Genomic DNA, 13,542 nt, shown 5'->3' with positions numbered 1-13,542 from the left:
TTACTATTGTAGTAAAGTGCAGTTTTTTGCTCATTGATCATGGGAATTTGGAAATTGATCAGCATTGAATAAAACTTTTGTTCTGATGTGGAGGAACTGTAGCGGGATTCGAATGGATTTCAAAATTATGTTATTTACTCAATATGGATTCTAGATCTGGCACTTTTCCTGCACATTTTAACCTCGACAGGGATATACTAGCTTTTATCCTTAAAAAAGGTGGTATATTCAGACGCACACCTTTAGGACGAAGGGAGTAGATGGTGAAACCCTTGTTCGTCAGATTCATATCACCTGGGAATAACTCGGATAGCTACAATATGCTCTACAATAGCAACATCTGAGTATAGTCTGCTAGCACTGACATAGACAACAGTACCATTTGGGGCAACAACTGTTACAGATTTCACTGTGTGCATATTCTTATAGGCACTGTATGTGGCCTTCGTGTCCTGTCCTTGTACATCTTGCGACAATTTCTGTAGCATCGATGACCAGTCGACAGGAACTAAAGATCCTAAAGGTAGCAACCGTAGATGATTTGCACTTATTAATTAAAGACGAAATGTTACCTTCCATCATTCCCTGAAAAAAATTGCGTAGTACAAATATATGTGTGATGATGATATTGCTTGTGCAAATTCTCTCGACTAGGCAAACGGAAGTAGTTCATCACATCCCAATGAGACATATGAGTGTAACAGAATCGTACATGGGCCGGTCATGTGGACAGGGATATTTCAACTCGAATAAAAGATTTTGGCTGGTCAACCCGAGGCTTGCCAAGGGTTCATGGCCAAAATCTTTCCCGAGGGTTGAGATATCCCTGTCCACCTGACTGATTATTTTTTACCATACTTTAACGAGATATTATGAACATTCAGTCGACATGAACGTTGCTGTAAAATGGTCGCCGCATATGTTGATGACGTCACTTTCTAGCACGTAAAAGCTGTCTTTTCCCTTTTTTGTTTGTTTGTTTGATTAATTAACGTCCTATTAACAGCTATGGTCATGTAAGGACGGCCTCCCATGTATGCGGTGTGTTGCGTGTATGTTGTGCGAGGTGCGTGTTTCGGGAGACTGCGGTATATTCATGTTGTGTCTTCTTGTATAGTGGAACTTTTGCCCTTTTTATAGTGCTATATCACTGGAGCATGCCGCCGAAGACACCAAGCAACACCCCCCACCCGGTCACATTATACTGACAACGGGCGAACCAGTCGTCCCACTCCCTTTTTGCTGAGCGCTAAGCAGGAGCAGAAACTACCACTTTTATAGACTTTGGTGTGTCTCGACCAGGGGACAGAACCCAGAGCCTTCCTCACAGGGGCGAACGCTCAACTCAAGGCCAAAAGTGAGGCGGTGCCAAGGGAGGCATTAGGAAGGATAAAGTCAGTTAGGAAGAATAGAAAAGATAAGATCCTAAATTTAGTCGCCTTTTACGATCATGCCGTAAAAGACAACCGTAGGATAACCCCGTCAAGTATGAGAGAATAGGTCTTCTCTTACCATCACAATCGGTGTCGTCCGTCAACATAATTCAGTGGAACCTTTCGGAGATATCATTAATAATAAATGATTACATACATCAGCCCCTCGGGATATTTTAAAATGAACTTCCATTACATGAAGACACAGTACGAACATATCGCATGTATCCTAAAACACCCAACTCAGACTTCACACACGCTAAAAACTACGTACAGGGGAGGCCGTCCTTACCTGACACTCGCAGTTAATTGGACGTTAAAATAATCAAACAAACAATCAAATCTCAATATTTTATTTTCACAATTAATTCAGATAAGGAAAATCAAATGTATTCTAATTAACTGAACTGAAAAAACACCACAGAAACTCCCTTCTTCTCTGTAGTAGGCTCTAGGTTCTGTCCCCTGATCGAGACACTCTGTAATCTACAAAAGTTGTAGTTTCTGCTTAGCGCTCAACATTAGAGAGTGGAACGACTGGTTTGTCCGTTGTCAGTATAATGCGACCGGGTGGGATGTAGTGCTTGGTGTCTTCGGTGGTATTCTTCAGTGATAGAACAATGTAAAAAGGGCAATAGTTCCAATAACCAGGAAGACATAACTTAAATATACCGCACTTTCCCATTCACGCACCACACACTTCATACCATACACGCTACACACTGTATACATGGGAGGCCGTCCTTGCATGACCCTGGTTGTTAATAGGACGTTAAAATAATCAAACAAACACTCCGCATACATGGGAGGCCGTCCTTACAGGACCCTGTCTGTTAATAGGACGTTAATTAATCAAACAATGACCCGAGGTCAACAGACGGCCAGTCTGTGAGCCGTTGACAGGGGTTATGTGTGGACCGCAATTAATCCTTGGAGAGATGGAATCGATATCATACCTAACAGCAAAGACAGATAGCTATAGTAAATAGCATAGTAAATACAGAATATCTTACACAGAAGGGCTATACAATTATGTGACGTCGTCAATATATGAGATGTAACCTTGGTGTGTATCGTCGATGACGTCATCAATTGTGACTTATAACGGCTCTCCTGTGTTAACAGCACAATGAAAAAGTAACAGACATTATCATATTATTTTAGATAAAGTATGGGAGAATAAGAATCAAACATAGATTTCTCAAGTTGACAGAGACATATCAACTCTCGTAAATGATTCTGGCCATCAAGCTTCGGGTTGAAAGCCAAATCTTTCACTTGGGTTGCGATATCGATATCCACCTGACGGACCCGTGTAAGATTCTTATATGACTGAAGGCAAGGTCTTAAACAGCACAGCCAAATGATTCAGTAACCATTACTTCAGTGCAATTTATGGAATAACGGAACCAAATTTTCTGTTTTTTTTTTTTATTCATATAATCACACTCTACAGTTGTCGTGAAACCCTCATTTGATCGTGAAACCCTCATTTGAGAAGGAAGAAAGTTTATTTCCGTAACAGATATTCCGTTTTTGGTCATTCTTGCGACCTTATTAATACATTGTCATGGTGAGCACAACACACTAATCAAAGTAGCAAAATAATCGGTCACTGCGGCAGCCATCATTCAATGCAGGAAGCATATAATAATAACAATACAAAGTATTGTCGGGGTGATTTCTGTAATCATAATAATTATTATTAGATATGCGACTAAAATTTATATTCAACACAATCAAGAACAATGCAATTGTTCAGTGTAATAAGAACTGGTGCTGCTAATGACTAGAACGATTTGTACCGATAAAATTGTCGCCCCAAGAGTGTCATTAAGCAGCCAATAGCTGCTTATAGCAGGTGTCGAATTAACTCAAATGATTTCAAGGGTATTGTATCGCTAAGTTATTAGTAAGTGGAGTTATTCATGGAATAATAAATTTCAATTGCTGTATCACACTAGTTATTTATTAATCATACACCATATAGATGTGTTATCAGATATTTGAAATCAATTATTTGCACTGGGATTTGTGCTGAAAATCTTTATTAATGCTCTGGTTTGACCATTATGTCCGCCCGATATTTAATTTAAGGCAAAATTCCCTTGGGACGGGAGAGCTTTATAACACTTGCACGTAAAACGCGGACAACTGAACACGTTTCATCTGTCACTTGAGGAAGACAACATGGTAATATTAACTACCAACGAGAAAGGTATGGCGAAGCAAATATCTCCAAAATCTTCAAAAATCCAAACTATCCTTACGGACTTCGCGGAAGGATCTACTTTCCATGGACTTCGTTATGTGGTCCACCAAGGATCCTTCATTGGCAGGAAGTATGTAGCTTTGACTTTGCGAACCTTGTCAACATTTTCATGGATATGTGCATTACCAATTAATATGTTCTACTATTTATTTATTCAATAATATCGCATTTTGAAATGCCTTCGCAAATCTCTAAAGTCCCATTATGTTTCTATGAATATGTTCTACACACGAAACTTCAATAATCTTTATGAATTTATCTTTACTTATCATATTTGTTCAAATATGCACAGCTTTCTAATAGTGCTTGGTTAAAAATATAGTCTACGTGCCTATACTTACCCGGATAATCACCAGGTAAATAAAACCGACACCAGGGGGACATTTAGAACATGTTCAGATTTATTCAATGTTTTATAATGTACGCAAAATGTACAAAAGAGCGAAGTATTAATAAGAGCAAAATGCCTATCAGATGCCTCTTAAATGATAGCGTATACTTATATTATTTAATTGGTAAAGTACAATGTTTGGTCTCATGGGAAATGAGCTGAATACTTGCTTATATCCAAGTAATTGGTTTTTCGTGGTTAACTCGCATTTTGACCAATATATGATGTGTGTAAAGGATGTTGGGATTTGACGTAGAACTTAAAATAATGATATATAAACTCGCTTAAAAATACCTAAAATAAGATGATAATGCATGAACGTTGTCAGACGTTGTCAGACATTTATTACTTGACAAACATAACTGAGGTCAAAGGTTATTCAAAGCGATCATCGTGTGTGATTTTACCCGCAAATTATCGGAAACCTTTGGTATTCCCACGTCTTTGGTACAAACGTTATCTCATTTAACAAAATTTGGGAAATTTTTAAGAGTAAAAAAATAAAAGTACAAAGTACAAAAATATTTTCAGGAACAATGGAAATTTGCCCACGAACCATTTTTTAGGTCATCTGACCCAAAGGGTCAGGATGACCTATAGTCATCATGTTTCGTCCGTCGTCGTCCGCCGTGCGCCGTCCGCCGTCCGCCGTGCGCCGTGCGTTAACTTTTCACATTTTGAACTTCTCAAGTTCTACCGGTGCGATTTGACTGAATCTTGCATGAAATGATCCTGACATGGTCCCGACAAAGTGTTGTTATTTTTCGGGTCGATCCGAAATCCAAGATGGCCGCCACAGCCGCCATCTTGAAAACACATTTTTGAACTTCTTCTCAAGTTCTACCAGTGCGATTTGACTGAAACTTGCATGAAATGATCCTGACATGGTCCTGACAAAGTGTTGTTATTTTTCGGGATGATCCGAAACCCAAGATGGCCGCCACAGCCGCCATCTTGAAAACACATTTTGAACTTCTTCTCAAGTTCTACCAGTGCGATTTGACTGAAACTTGCATGAAATGATCCTGACATGGTCCTGACAAAGTGTTGTTATTTTTCGGGTCGATCCGAAATCCAAGATGGCCGCCACAGCCGCCATCTTGAAAACACATTTTGAACTTCTTCTCAAGTTCTACTGGTGCGATTTGACTGAATCTTGCATGAAATGATCCTGACATGGTCCAAACAAAGTGTTGTTATTTTTCGGGTCGATCCGAAATCCAAGATGGCCGCCACAGCCGCCATCTTGAAAACACATTTTGAACTTCTTCTCAAGTTCTACCGTTGTGATTTGGCTGAAGCTTGCATGAAATGATCCTGTTATGGTCCTTACAAAGTGTTGTTATTTTTCGGGTTGATGCGAAATCCAAGATGGCCACCACAGCCGCCATCTTGAAAACACATTTTGAACTTCTTCTCAAGTTCTACCGGTGCGATTTGGCTGAAACTTGCATGAAATGATCCTGACATGGTCCCGACAAAATATTGTTACATCTCTGGTTGATCACAAATCGAAGATGGCTACCATGACACTATATCTAATTAATTTCCTATATGTTAAGGCCCTTGGGCCTCTTGTTTGAAATAAAATTTGTTGAAAGAAATTGAAAATGATCCTGACATGGTCCTGACAAAGTGACACCATATATAATTAGTTTTACTATTGCCAAGGTAGTCAGATGACCGTTAAGGCCCTTTGGGCCTCTTGTTATTAGAAATAAATGTAGCAACAAGCCAACCCTTGAAATGCATTTACAACATTATAAAGGTTACATGCTTTTGTGCTATGCTCGCCCAGACGAGTTGTTTGACATGGCTACTCTTTTTATCCAAAACAACATAACAAATCTTGTTCATGCCGGCAAACTATATACTTTCATAATATTAAATAACTACATGTTGTAATTACTTTGCAAGTAAAAAGTAATTGATATAAATAACGAATAAAATTCTTAAAATGTACATTTTAAAGATATAAGATATATATAAATCATGAGTGCTATTTTCATTCATGCTATTTATTAACAAATCATTTGAAATATCATTCACCCATTTCCAGTTTCAGTGCACCAAATCTATTTTGTAACAAGTTTCAGAATTATCGGTACAGATTTTGTCGTTTATATAATTTTAGTAATGTTACATAATGAACTCAGGGGTTGCTTTAAATTATTAAAAATGCTCCACCGCCTACAGAGCATAAACGATACTCATCACTTGAGCAATAATTGGTGTTTAATCATGTATCTATATGTCTAATTAACACTAAAATAATATTTTTATTTTGCTTTAATATTTGCTATCTATAGAGAATAACCTCATTCTTTGAACTTAGAGAAATTAGTGTAACATATGAAATTAAGATATGATACGTTCTAAGCCTACCTTACCCAGGGTATCCTCAATGGAAATACAGATATATCTGTAGACATTCCATCCACTGTTAGTCGAGAGATTTAATGTTTGATAACAAAAGTGAAAAATTATAATAAATTGGTCAAAATGTCTCTGATGTATTATTATACAGACGAACGACACACGAAAAAAAGATAATGATATTTTTAATGTAAGTGATACAACGTATGAAAACTAGTTATGAAATATCAGAGTGAGAAATATAACAAACTTTTAGACGCTATAGATTTTAAGTAACAGAATTTTTATAAGTTAAAACATCCTCAATAATTGTTAGATCCAATATTTAGAAGCTATGATTTATTTTCCACATAATAACTTGTGAAATGAAAATATAAATAATGCAGTTGTCGTGATTAATTGAGATCAATTCATGCATTTATTATGACTTGATTTCTGACACAGATTGCTGTGGCTGATGGTGATCTGCGCCTGCGCCTCAGTGTTGGTATATCAGATAGTGGATAGGGTAAACCATTACTACGACTGGCCAGTTACCGTCAACGTGAGGGTCAACTACAACACTTCACTGCAATTTCCGTCTATCACGATTTGTAACCAAAATGCATTCAAGTAAGTCGCCTGAGTATTGGTTTCATCTAAGGAGTAGGCCAGGTTATATTGTCAACGACAAAATGTGCTGCAACAATCCAGCAGGTCTTTAAACACACACACACACACACACAACCACCACCACCCCCCCCCCACCCCCGTCCTCAAAACCCTGACGTCATGTTGTTTATAGGTTATCCTGACCTTTATAGTCACCATGTTTCGTCCGTCGACCTCCGCCGTGCATAAACTTTTCACATTCTGAATTATTGAACTTCTTCTCAAGTTCTACCTCTGCGGTTTGGCTGAAACTTGCCTGAACTGATTCTGCCATGGTCCCAACAAAGTGTTGTTATTTTGCGGGTTGATCTGAAATGCAAGACGTTTTGAACTTCTTCTCCATTTCTAACAGTGTGATTTGGCTGAAACTTGCATGGAATGATCACATATGGTTCTAACCAAGTATTGTTGTTTTTTGGGTCGATCCGAAGTCCAAGATGGCCGCCACAACCGCAATCTTGAAAACACATTTCAAAGTGCACAAGTTCTATCGGTGTTGTTTGGCTGAAATATGCCTGAAATGCCCATGACATTATCTCAAAAAAGTATTGTTACATCTCTGGTTGAACAAAAATCGAAGACGACAACAATGACACCATATCTATTCACTTCCTATACGACTATTGCCAAGGTAGTCAGATGACCGTTAAGGCCGTTGGGCCTCTTGTTTCAGACGTCACTGTTGGTATTGTCTACAATCAATGAAAATCGCACACAAGTGACTATGCAAAATTATTACTTGCACGTGCGATATTTTTATATATACCGGTATATATAATTCAATTTTGCTTGTTCGAGCATTTCCATTCACTTGAAGATTTACTTAATTGGCCTATAAAAAATTGCATTGTCGTATATAACGTCGCTTCTCGTTGGCTGAAATGACGGCGTAATGATGTTCGTAGACAAAAGAGTCCAAAAATTGATTTTGAATATTGAAGAGATTATCTTAATATGAGAAAACACAGCTGAAGATTGATTTTGGAGTCAAAAGGTCAATTACAAGATAACTGTTACTAAAAATCATTGTTGGTAGTGTTGATTTTCATATGACCCGTGAAAGGAAGGATCACCATGAAAAGGGGTCAAAATGACTAAAATTTCAAAAATCTTCTGAATTCACAATTTTGATGGAAGCAGATACACTTCGTAGACTGAAAGGTTTTCAGACTCTATATAAAATTACATGGCCCTGTGATCTCAGATTTTCCCTTGGGGAGGGGGTCAAATTTACTAAAGTTTATATAGGAAAAACACATTTATGAACATTATTTACTTAGTATTCATAGGGAATGAGTCAAATGGGGTTAGAACTATTAGCCTGAGATAGTATTTTAACACCGTATCAATATTGGCTGACCTCGAGGTGCGGAGCCAAAATGGGTCAAAATGGCTAAAATTTCAAATATCGTTCTTCTGAATTTACAGATTTGATGGAACCAAATAATCTTCATAGATTAAAAATACAAAGTTATGAAATCGTTGGCTGTCTTCAAGGGCCTGATGGGCCTGTATGTAGTGTTTTTATGTCTTTCTTTCGTTCTGTATCAAAACTCATGTGACCGTTAAGGCCCATGGGCTTCTTGTTATGTAGAACTATTCAATTTCGATCACTTCCAAAATATAGGGGTATGGGTAAATAATATGTTTAATTTCGCTTATCGAGGTTATGATTGAAATACAATCAGTTTGCACTAATGATACACAGACAAAAGATGGTATTGAGACAAATTTTGCTTGCCTCTTATTTTTATATGATGTGAATAATTATAGTCAATCAAATTATCGAATATTACTTTATACCACATTTCTTTATAACATATGTTTAGTTAGTGTACATTACTCTAGCATACAAATGTATTTGAATATATATATTTGTTACGACTTAAAAAAATATGCATTGATAAACTTTTTAAAATCTACATCACTTGTTTAAATACTATACTCGTTGGGAGCCAATTCTAAGTAGTTTGGGGCTGTGCTATATAATGATTATATTAATTGACTTTAAATATGTTCAGAGGTTAAGCTCTATATGAGTTGTTTTTATTTTTCATTTGCCAGTCATGAAATCAGTGATACTAGATCTGACATAATTCAAAAATAAGTTTAAACATAATTTATTACTCATATAACGTCTTGGCTGTATATTCAAAGTATACATTGTTACTTGTTACATTTTAAAATAACTTTAAATAGTATAACTACGGAATCAAGATGACAGCAATAACAGTGGGTAAACTACAAGTAAAACCTTTACAAAGAGTTACCATTCCTCTTCCTTATGGATAATCATTTTTGATAATATAAGCAATAAGCTACATATATCAGCTTCATCTCAATATCATATACCTCTAAATCAACTACATTACATTCTTGACCGTTGAAAAGTAATGCGTCTATACGTAATTTCAAAACACAAATCATCCAAAGAGCCATCTAGATTGGCCCTCATGATCAATTGCAAAATACACGTATATGGGTTAATCTTTGAACGGTATCACAAACTCTGTGTTTGTCTTTGAGAATAAAAAACAATTGCAAAACAGTCTTTTAATGCAAAACTGATATCATAAGCGAGTTTTATAGACGATCAGCGTGATTATATAGTGCAAATACACCCATGTTGGTGCTTTAAACTGATGAGCTTGTCAGGCCATTTGCTAAAGCTTACATGGAATCAGGGACATTCTATGGTCGTCATCACTCAATTTCTGTCTACTAGAAGTCATTGAAGCAAAACTCCTTTACGATGCGCCTGGATTGTTCTATTTTCATAACACATCAACGTTTTTTTTTAGATTTCTCATTTAATCTATATTTATATTCCATTCTTAATCTCTTTTGCTTCATCTTTTTAAAATCGATATAACATGCAATTATGTAATAATTATTTATAATGTTATTTGAATACCATTTCCAACCATAATTTTATTTTTCGAGATAAAAATGACTTTTTACAAACGTATTTATTAATATTTAGAGTCAGGGGTGAATTGATAGTATAAACACCGTTGATTTCAACCAAAGGCTACTCAACTTTATTTCTCGATAGATTGAGTATGTCACGCGCAATATGGAGCCGCGCGGATGAATTTATTATGTTCCAAATCCGAAACTCTTTGTGTTTTCATTACCGAACGTACGTTCGATGAACATGTACATGTATCAAAATAGGTTTGAACACATATAAATGTGCGTATGTAATTACAAATGTAGAAAAGTTACATTGTTTATGTTACTACCGTACCTCTTTGAGCAATGCTTCCGTGCGTATGATAAATTGCACATTCCGATGACGTCGCAATGTTTACATGTTGTGTGTCGGTGAATCTGTGTTGTTCGCTACAACATGTAGCCTAGATCTACATCCTATTTGTATTTTTAACATCTTTGGTTGTAGGCAAATGGATCAAATATGTCAGGACAACATCAGTCTTTGAGTTGGATAAGTTTAACCAAAACGACCTAGCAACACAATGTATTTTTGTTCAAATTCTTCTTCTGAAATGCTGGAACAGGTTGAAGCAAATTCATAAACGGAAAGGTCTAAAGGACCTTTACAAAAAATGTGAATTATGTGACCCTGGGGTCTCAAGTTTCTCCCTGGGAAGGGGGTCAAGTTTACTATAGTTTATATAGGAAAAAACACTTTTATAAACATTATTTGCTTAGGTTTCATAGGAAATTAGTCCATCTGTGTTAGAATTATTAACATGAAATAGCATTTTAACGCCATATCCATATTTTTTCTGGCCGACGCCCAGGGGCCAGAGGGGCGGGGCCAAAAGGGGTCAAAATGGCGAAAATTTCAAAAATCTTCTTCTGAATTCACAGATTTCATGGAACAAGATACTCTTCATAGATTGAGTGTGGCTTTAAGGCTCTTTACATGAATTGTGAATTTCATGGCCCTGGGATCTCAGATTTCCCCTGAAGAGGGGGTCAAATTTTACTAAAGTTTATTTAGGAAAAACGCATGTACGAACATTATTTGCTTGGTTTTCATAGGAAATGAGTCAAACTGGGTTAGAATTACAAGTCTGAGATAGCATTTTAACATCTTATAAATATTGTTCCTAGCTGACCCCCAGTGCTAGATGGGTGAGCCAAAAGGGGTCAAATAAGCTAAAATTTCATAAACCTTTCTTCTGAATTTACAGTTTTGATGGAATTAATCTTCATAGATTAAAAAGTCAAATTTATAAAATCACTGACTGACTTCAGGGGACTGATGGGCCAATATATAGTGTGTATATTTCTTTGTTTCATTCTGTATTTGAACTCAAGTGACCGTTAATGCCCATGGACCTTTTGTTAATGTTTATGCAGATTCCCAAAATACAAACAAAAAAGTTTTTTTTATCTCAACATTAAAAGATGAATGTCTTTTTTTATAAATTTGTGCTCATGTGTTCTTATAGGTATAAAGAGTATAGGCCATGGGCTAGGAGGGTCCCACATGCACCCCCCCCCCCAAACCTCCGAACCAATATTTTTCTTAACCCTTATGACCCACTGATCACAAATCAAAACGTTAACATTGCATAAGTTGGGATGAACTTCCGGTTATGACGTCATCAAGATGGCCGCCATCTCGAATTTCACTAAAAAATGAAAAATAGTCATAACATTGACATTTTTCAACCGAAGTAGACAAATGAGGTATCAAAATGACCACAATAGAACAATAAAAACATATCAGGACCAAATAATCCAATATATGTAGTGATTTTTAGGCAAGAAGTGAAAAAAAATAAGATTTTAAGCTCAAAAATGGTAATTTTTTAGTAAATTTTTCATATTTTGCTTGACGCAGCAAAAAAGTTTTCCAACAGCAAACTATTATTTCTAATTAGTTTTTGTCCACTTATAAAATCAGTTTAAACAAAAAAAACAAAAAAAAACCAATGTTAACAATTGTGTAAATTCCGGTTATGACGTCATCAAGATGGCCGCCATCACGAATTTCACTAAAAAATGAAAAATATTTCAAAACATTGACATTTTTCAACTGAAAGAGATAAATGAGGTATCAAAATGACCACAATAGAACAACAAATACATATCAGGACCAAATAATCCAATATATGTAGCGATTTGTACGTAGGAAATGAAAAAATAAGATTTTAAGCTCAAAAATGGTAATTTTTCAGCAAATTTTTCATATGTCTTCACGCAGCAAAAATGTTTCCCAACATTTATTATTGATCGTAATCAATTATTTGATCTCTGTCAATCAGTAAAAACAACAACAAAATATATAGAAATGCAAAAGAGAATTATTGTTATACCATCATTTGGTTTACAAAACATCGCCGTTTGCTGTCTACAGGGCATATGATTGTGTATTTTTCCCAAACCGCCGACACTACAGTTTCCTGATGTCTTAGAATTTCCTGAATATAACAGTGGCTATGAAAATTCTATCTTAACAAATTTGAATTTTAGGTTGGCTGAATATCTAAGTGGGACTTCAAAATAATTCACTTTCATGTTCGAAATGTTGTACACTAATAGCGTCTCAAACTGAATTATTACAGCAAAAACGCCAACTAATAGCTATATGGTATCAAATTAAAACTGAGGTAATTCTGTCATTCCGTAAATACCATAACACTTTCCTAAACAGTTTGTGCCTTTTAGAATGAGCACATCCAGTGTTATTTCCTGTGTATAACGTAAGGAAATGTCAGACGGTTACTTAACAGTGTCGCATATTTCTTTCACTAGTTCTTGGTCTTCGATGGCAATGAGCTGATGAGCTGATGTAACATTACATTACCGGGCTGCCATCGTAGTTGTAGCTTGTCAACCGTCCATGGCCATAGTTAACATAAGAAACATCAGTTTCATGGATGTAGGAGCTCTTCCTGTTTCCAACCTAGTGATTCACATATCATATATGATGTTTCCAGACTATCAGATCGACACATTCTGCGAAGGTTTGAGCTGGTTCTCCTTAATTCGTATGAAGCACAATTCCTCATTCTTGTGAACCTTCAGTGACCATAGATGGCACAGGTGGATTCTTTGAGGTCATAAATGAGGTCTGCAGTGAAGTTCCACTATTTGCCAAGTCTGGAAAGCACTGTACAAAACTTTTTTTTTCTGGAGAGTCTTCAATGGTTTCTTTACGCATACACCAGATGTGACAAAACCATCACCTTCAAGGGAGTTAGAAAAGTTAGACCAATGAAAAACATTTAACATTAATGGCCTCATTAATGACCTCGATGATATCACCTGTACCATTTATTGTCGCACGAGGGTCCACGAGATTAATGAATGGTGCTTCATACAAATTATGGAGCTATTGGCTACGGAGAAACAATTCCACAAGACGGAGAATGTGGATCTGGTGTAGTTTCCTTTATGCCGAACAAGTCTGAAACAGCATATACGATATGTTAGAATCT

At 36.3% G+C, this 13,542-nt stretch overlaps 1 pseudogene; it reads right to left on the bottom strand.

Annotated features, from left to right (window-relative positions):
• Window positions 1-134: 134 nt before the first annotated feature.
• On the bottom strand, window positions 135-7,397 carry LOC138332643 (uncharacterized; annotated as a pseudogene).
• Between the last annotated feature and the right edge of the window lie 6,145 nt (window positions 7,398-13,542).

The sequence above is a fragment of the Argopecten irradians genome, chromosome 10 (assembly GCF_041381155.1).
Source record: "Argopecten irradians isolate NY chromosome 10, Ai_NY, whole genome shotgun sequence".
Lineage (NCBI taxonomy): Eukaryota > Metazoa > Mollusca > Bivalvia > Pectinida > Pectinidae > Argopecten > Argopecten irradians.
This window is presented reverse-complemented; position numbering and strand designations above follow the sequence as displayed.